The following is a 6,887-nucleotide window of genomic DNA, read 5'->3' as shown; positions in this document are numbered from 1 at the left end:
TAAATAATAAGTATTATTAATAGGAAGTTACTAATAAGGGTGGTCTTAATAGGAAGGCCAACCCAAGTGAGTGGTCTTAGATAATAAGGCTGGTCTTATTATAAATAGGTTGAACAACGATCTTACTATAAATAGATTGGTATTCTTACTATAAATAGATTGGTATGTGTCATATATTATATGATGATGTATAATGTATGACGTATGATGACATAATTGAGTTTTATGATGATGTTATATGATGACGACGATGCATGACAACATAACGATGTAAGATGTAAGATAATGAAATTTCATAATATGACGTTATTCCAAATAAAGATTCGTTGATTTTCTCAGTCACAACCCTAGCTAATGTATAGAATATATATTTAAATAATTATAAAAATTTTCAAATACGATCTATAAATATTAAAAAAAAAAAAGAAAAAAAAAAAAAGCTTACCAACAATACAATCAATTCATTATTTATATTTATATTTATATAAATCAAGATTATAATTAATTATCTCTTTTTATATTTGTGAAAGGTAAACCGTACTAATTAATGAACAAATTATTAAATTTACTAATTAATGAACAAATTATTATTGATTATAAGCATTAAATTAATTAATTTTAAATAATTAAATAATATTTTTATTTTAAATTTCAACGTTCCCCATCAAAAACTAAATACTATTTATTACCCATTAAATAAATTGAACTTATTTTATTATAAATAATAGTTTTAATAAATATGATATTATGGTTATTAATAGAAAAAATTTAAGGAAACATACCGTTTTAATTTATATTAATTTTTTTTGTTTATATTAATTTATAAAAATAAAACAATTTAGTGCATTAACATTATTAATTTATATTAATTTTTTTTGTTTATATTAATTTATAAAAATAAAACAATTTAGTGCATTAACATTATTATCCTAATTTTTCGATATAAACAAAGAGAAATAATAATAATAAGATATATATAACTACTTAATTATTATCAATTATTTTATTTCCACAATGTTTCCAAATCATCGTTACTTAGAACATTTACATCGAGATTGATGTGTAAACGATACGGGGTGGTCAAGAACTAGAGGGAATTGATAGTAATTTTCATCCCAGCTTGGCAGTGGCCTGGGGTGGTGCATATGAAGAAGCTGTTTCCTCTTGAGAGAGTGATTTCATCCTTGCCTGAATTGAACACTTTGGCGCCTCTGGAAGCTATGCAGCTTCTATAACCCCCCTCGTCCACTGCCACCACGTTGTGAACTGTCGGGTTATAGTTGAATCCTACAAAAAAAAAAAAAAAAAAAAAATGTATTCATTGCGATCTAACTGCGAATTCGATCGGATACTATTTGAATATATTTTATATAGATGTAACGACCCAAATCCTCTTTGGGCTTTCCCTTTCGGGTTTTCCCTCAAGGCTTTAAAACGAGTCTGCTACGGGACTTGTGTTTTGATATAATTTATCTTATCTCCATGATTTGGTTAGTAGAATATTTTCAACTTTCGATCCCATTTATGTTTTTCATTCTTAACATAGTATCAGAGCATTATTCTTAATAGATACGATTAAGAATACGATTACGATTACGCAAGTAAAACATCAGTTACTATTCAACTATCAACACAAGAGTTGAAAACTCACTTAATATGTCACCGGCTCTAAACACCTTCCCATTAGGCCATCCTTCCACGCCCAGGTTCCATCCGTTCGAGTCGCCAACAACAAAAGTTGTAGCAGCATCCCCATGTTCGAAGCCAAGCAGCAGCAGCAACGCCATTGCAACAGCCACCGTGCTCAACGAAACCGCTCCGCTGCTCCCCTCGTGTCGAGCCATTCGTGAAGCCGAAGTAGCTCTGAAAAAAGATATGGAAAACAATTGTGTTCCTTTGAAGCTTGAAAATGATGGTTATAAAGATATGTAAAACTACCAAACTTGCCTTTTTCTTTTCCTTTGTTTCTTGCCTAGAAGTAGTGGGCCGTTTTGCAATTGATTATGTCTCCTCGTTTGCTATTAAAAGAAAGAGAAACAATCTTCCTCCTTTCTCTCAGGTAACCTCTCATTCCTTCCCCAATTATCTCTCCTCAGCTGAAAAAAATCACAGTTTGCACAAAAACAAAAAATAATAATAATAATGAAAATAATAATTAATTCGAGGAAAAAATGAGAATGACTTTACCCAATTCACAAGACAAGATTTACGTGTAGATAGATATGATTAGTAAGATATATATTAAATCTTAATTTTATTTATCCTATTTTTTTTAGAAATCACAGCCAATCATGGTTAAATATTCATTAAATCATGACAATTGTTTAGTTGAGTTAGAAACTAAATGCCAATAATTTATATGAATTCTAGGAAATCACATTAGATTCATAATATTAGATCAATAAATTTATATCAGAAGACAAATAAATAGATTAAAAATAAAATGGCAAAGAAAATTTGTGAACAAAATTAAAAGGGAGTAAATATAGATAAAGAGAAAAACCAAAAAAGCAAAACGCCACCTAGTAGATAGAGATGAAGAAAAAAAAAAAAAGAAAAGCAAAATACAAAGGATAGGAAAGCGAATGACTTAAATAACTCTATCAACTTTTTTATACAACAAAAACCATATAAAATAAGATTTTTAATAAAAACATAATTATAGATATATAGCATTTCATAAAACCCTATTTCATATTATTTCATAAAACCCTATTTCATGGCCTTAAACTCTTTTTTTCAGTTTGAGCTAAAATGAGATGTTTAGTATTTTTTTGCACACGACCCAAGTATGCACACATGGATCCACTAGGCGGGTGTATACGTACCACTGGGCCTGCCTTTCAGCTAGCTCACACTCGTACTGCCAGAGCCATAGAGGGAAAGGAGCCCACATAGTATTATGGTGTACAGAATATCGTATCATAACATTATGGCAGACATAAATGTCGTAACATACGCGTCCATACTAATGACGAGGAAGTATCCCGATGCATATGACACAAAAATGCATGAGGTCTCTGTAGCTTCAAATCATATAATATGTAGATTGTGCATTCGTTCTTTCATAAACGTTTTCAAGAATACATTATTGACATATCAACATTTCACCGTCTAGAAAATAAACATGCTAACATGGTGTGCACAATATCATAGCATAACATAAGTCATAATACATCATCACGTAGTCTTGACATTACATAAGTCATAACACTACATAACATAATTTACATCATAGCAATCATAAAAAACGACACATGGAGGGGCCACAGAGAACATGCCATTTTTTATGGTTGTACATTCTCAACCGTCTAACATCGTGATCTTGACACGCTCATGACAAGCCTTGAGGGAAATCCAAGCCTCCTATTTATTTTTCGTTTGTCTTCATGACTTCATTGGACCTTAGGTGAGGTTTGTCTTCGTCAACCGAATACAACTTGTGCGGAATTCAAGCTTGCTGGGGCCTACGTGTGCATGTTCAACCTTCTGCAACCCAACCGACTTGCCTTTATACTAGTTCAAGTTATTCGACTCGACCTTGCCTCTGCTTGAGACCAAGGTCTCTCACGTGCAACGTCACGTCTCAATTCTCATCTTGGTTTCCAATTGACATGGCCATCATGTTTTAATGTCATCCCAAGTCCTGGGATGTCATCGATTAACTTAGCTCGCTCGATCATGCTCATCGAGAACAAACCCATATGTCGCTCACATGATCGAGACATCCCAAACATCCATCCATCAAGTTATATCGAGGCGTTGGATCATCTTGTGTCCATGTTAGTTCATTTATAAAATCCATTATGGATAGCAAGTGCATAATCCAACCTCTGACACATACACAATGGCACAATTTTGGCCCACAGTGTCGTGCGACACTGTCTTGGAATACCCATTTCAAGGGAAGTCGTAGGAGACACTCGTCTGTGACACATAACAAACCCATATGTCGCTCACATGATCGAGACATCCCAAACATCCATCCATCAAGTTATATCGAGGCGTTGGATCATCTTGTGTCCATGTTAGTTCATTTATAAAATCCATTATGGATAGCAAGTGCATAATCCAACCTCTGACACATACACAATGGCACAATTTTGGCCCACAGTGTCGTGCGACACTGTCTTGGAATACCCATTTCAAGGGAAGTCGTAGGAGACACTCGTCTGTGACACATAACAAACCCATATGTCGCTCACATGATCGAGACATCCCAAACATCCATCCATCAAGTTATATCGAGGCGTTGGATCATCTTGTGTCCATGTTAGTTCATTTATAAAATCCATTATGGATAGCAAGTGCATAATCCAACCTCTGACACATACACAATGGCACAATTTTGGCCGACAGTGTCGTGCGACACTGTCTTGGAATACCCATTTCAAGGGAAGTCGTAGGAGACACTCGTCTGTGACACATAACAAACCCATATGTCGCTCACATGATCGAGACATCCCAAACATCCATCCATCAAGTTATATCGAGGCGTTGGATCATCTTGTGTCCATGTTAGTTCATTTATAAAATCCATTATGGATAGCAAGTGCATAATCCAACCTCTGACACATACACAATGGCACAATTTTGGCCCACAGTGTCGTGCGACACTGTCTTGGAATACCCATTTCAAGGGAAGTCATAGGAGACACTCGTCTGTGACACATGAATATGTCATAGGGTAGCTCACTTAGCCACAGGGCCCAGAGATGGTGGAGAGTTGACATCAGCCTCCTCCTAAGGTTCATTTTGAGACATTTTTTGGTATGATAGTTGTAAACATGATTTTGGAGAAATGGGCATACCGTGTCAGGAAGAGTTCGTCCTATGTCCAATTGACACCAAATTTGATGAGTTTTCAAATTTTATATGAACAAACTTGATTTCAGAATCGCATGCCCAAATTCCCTTTTTGAGGTTAAGGCCTGGGGCCCTACCCGACCCTTCAACAAGTCTATCAATGACACTCTGTCAATATTGTTGCCTCTGTCTTGCCTATGCACATTTTTATGGTGGGTTAGATGATGCACCATCCTCCTCGGTCGCATCATGGCATTCATATTTTTTCGGCCTTTACGTGGCTGGTTGGACATCACTATTATGTTGTCACCTTGTCTTGTCTATACGTGAGGGTCACAACCTACTCTTTTCATAGTATGATTCAATTCATCCAACCATGCCAACATCATTCAATTCATCCAACCATGCCAACAGTAGAACCAGTTATATAGCTGGCCTAAGTCGAAGTTACAAGATAATCCTAAAGCTGGTTCAAAACCGGTCCTTAAATTTCAATTTCACCTATGTAAACCCACGTCATCAAGTTATGGCACGATATACAATTTAATTCATCCAATGGTGTCAACTAATTCAACTTTTAGCCAAAAGGTAACTTAGATGGACCAAAATGAGGTCATACTCACTCAATTGCAAGTCCCAAAAGTTCGAATAACTCAAATACGAGCCAAATATGTCAGCTACGTCGAAATAGAGTCACTGAAACCGAGCTCAGCCAATGTTAGAAGGCACGTGAGTCAGAATATTGATTTGGTTTGGTTATGGGGTGACTATGGAGCAGGATGTCGCAAGGGTTGCCGAACTAGGTTCGGTTGCAGCTCAATTTGGGTGTGCGGGTCACTAAATGGCCATGTTTTGATCAAGCATGGGCTCTACATGCCTTTACATTTGAACCTTAAGACGCCTTTCATCAGGACCACCTTCATGAATACTATGTTGTCCACTTCAAATCTTAAGCTCCTACGCCTCTCATCAAAATAATTTTTCTGTCTACTCTGATTTGTGCGCATTCTCGCCCTGATCTGTTGTACGGCCTATTGGTAGTCTGGACTAACTCGAATCCCAGCAACACTCATTCACCTACCTCGTCCCCAACAAACTTAGGACCTACACCATTTCCCCTATTATGCTTCAAATGATGTCATCTCAATAGTTGCTTCGAAGATGTTGTTATAAAAAAACTCCATAAGATACAACTTAAATTCTCAACTACCTGCAAAATCCAACACACAGGCACGCAATATATCTTCCAAGATATGGTTCAAATGCTCCATCTAACCATCGGTTTGTGGATGGATACCAGTAATGAAGTCAACGCGAGTACTCAATGTTATGAAAAACTATGATAGATATTGGGTGCACAGCGTGGGTCTCAATCTGACATTGTCGATACTTGCACTCCATATAGTCTAACAATATCTCTCATGTATAGTTAGCCTAACGGTCAATAATATAGGTATCCTCCCCAAGTAAAAAGTATATGGACTTGGTAAGTTTTTCAACGATCATCTACATCATTGTATATCCTTTCAGAATTTTTGTAGACCCATGTTGAAGTTCATTACTATATTTCATATTTCCAATATGGAATGCTCAAAGGTTGCAACAACCATACCATCTTTAGTTGGTCATAATCCATCAACCATCACCCCTTAAGGCCATAAATGAGTCTCTTGAGGTCATAAATAACTCCCACTTGTTGATACACCATTAATTTTCTAACAACTTACATTAACTCATGGATCTTACCTAATTATCCTTAAGATCATAAATGAGCCCCATATAAAGTTTCATATCATAAATGAGCCCCATATAAAGTTTCATATCATTTAGAGTTCTTTACGGTCTTGAAAATATCATAGAATTCTTATGGAGTACTTTTGGTCATTTACCAACCCAAATCTTGGTTTAAATCCTCGACATATTCCAATGACCTTGAATATTTTCATAATCCTTCTAAACCATCACATAAGGAAAAAATTTATACTATGCAAAGGTCATTTGGGTCATAAGCCAGTGAGCCATGATTAGAGAGGATTTTGGTCATGTTTTAGCTACCCTTGGCTTTGCCCCTAACCTAATCC

General features: G+C 35.7%; 1 long non-coding RNA gene across 1 annotated transcript; it reads right to left on the bottom strand.

Annotated features, from left to right (window-relative positions):
* Positions 1-977: 977 nt before the first annotated feature.
* On the bottom strand, positions 978-1,898 carry LOC111786004 (uncharacterized). The gene is made up of 2 exons (XR_015420035.1): positions 1,652-1,898; positions 978-1,287 (listed from the first exon to the last, which is right to left on the bottom strand). It is a non-coding gene; the product is annotated as an uncharacterized LOC111786004 (long non-coding RNA).
* Between the last annotated feature and the right edge of the window lie 4,989 nt (positions 1,899-6,887).

Source organism: Cucurbita pepo, chromosome 2, assembly GCF_057944985.1.
Source record: "Cucurbita pepo subsp. pepo isolate OVF chromosome 2, ASM5794498v1, whole genome shotgun sequence".
Classification (NCBI taxonomy): Eukaryota; Viridiplantae; Streptophyta; class Magnoliopsida; order Cucurbitales; family Cucurbitaceae; genus Cucurbita; species Cucurbita pepo.
This window is presented reverse-complemented; position numbering and strand designations above follow the sequence as displayed.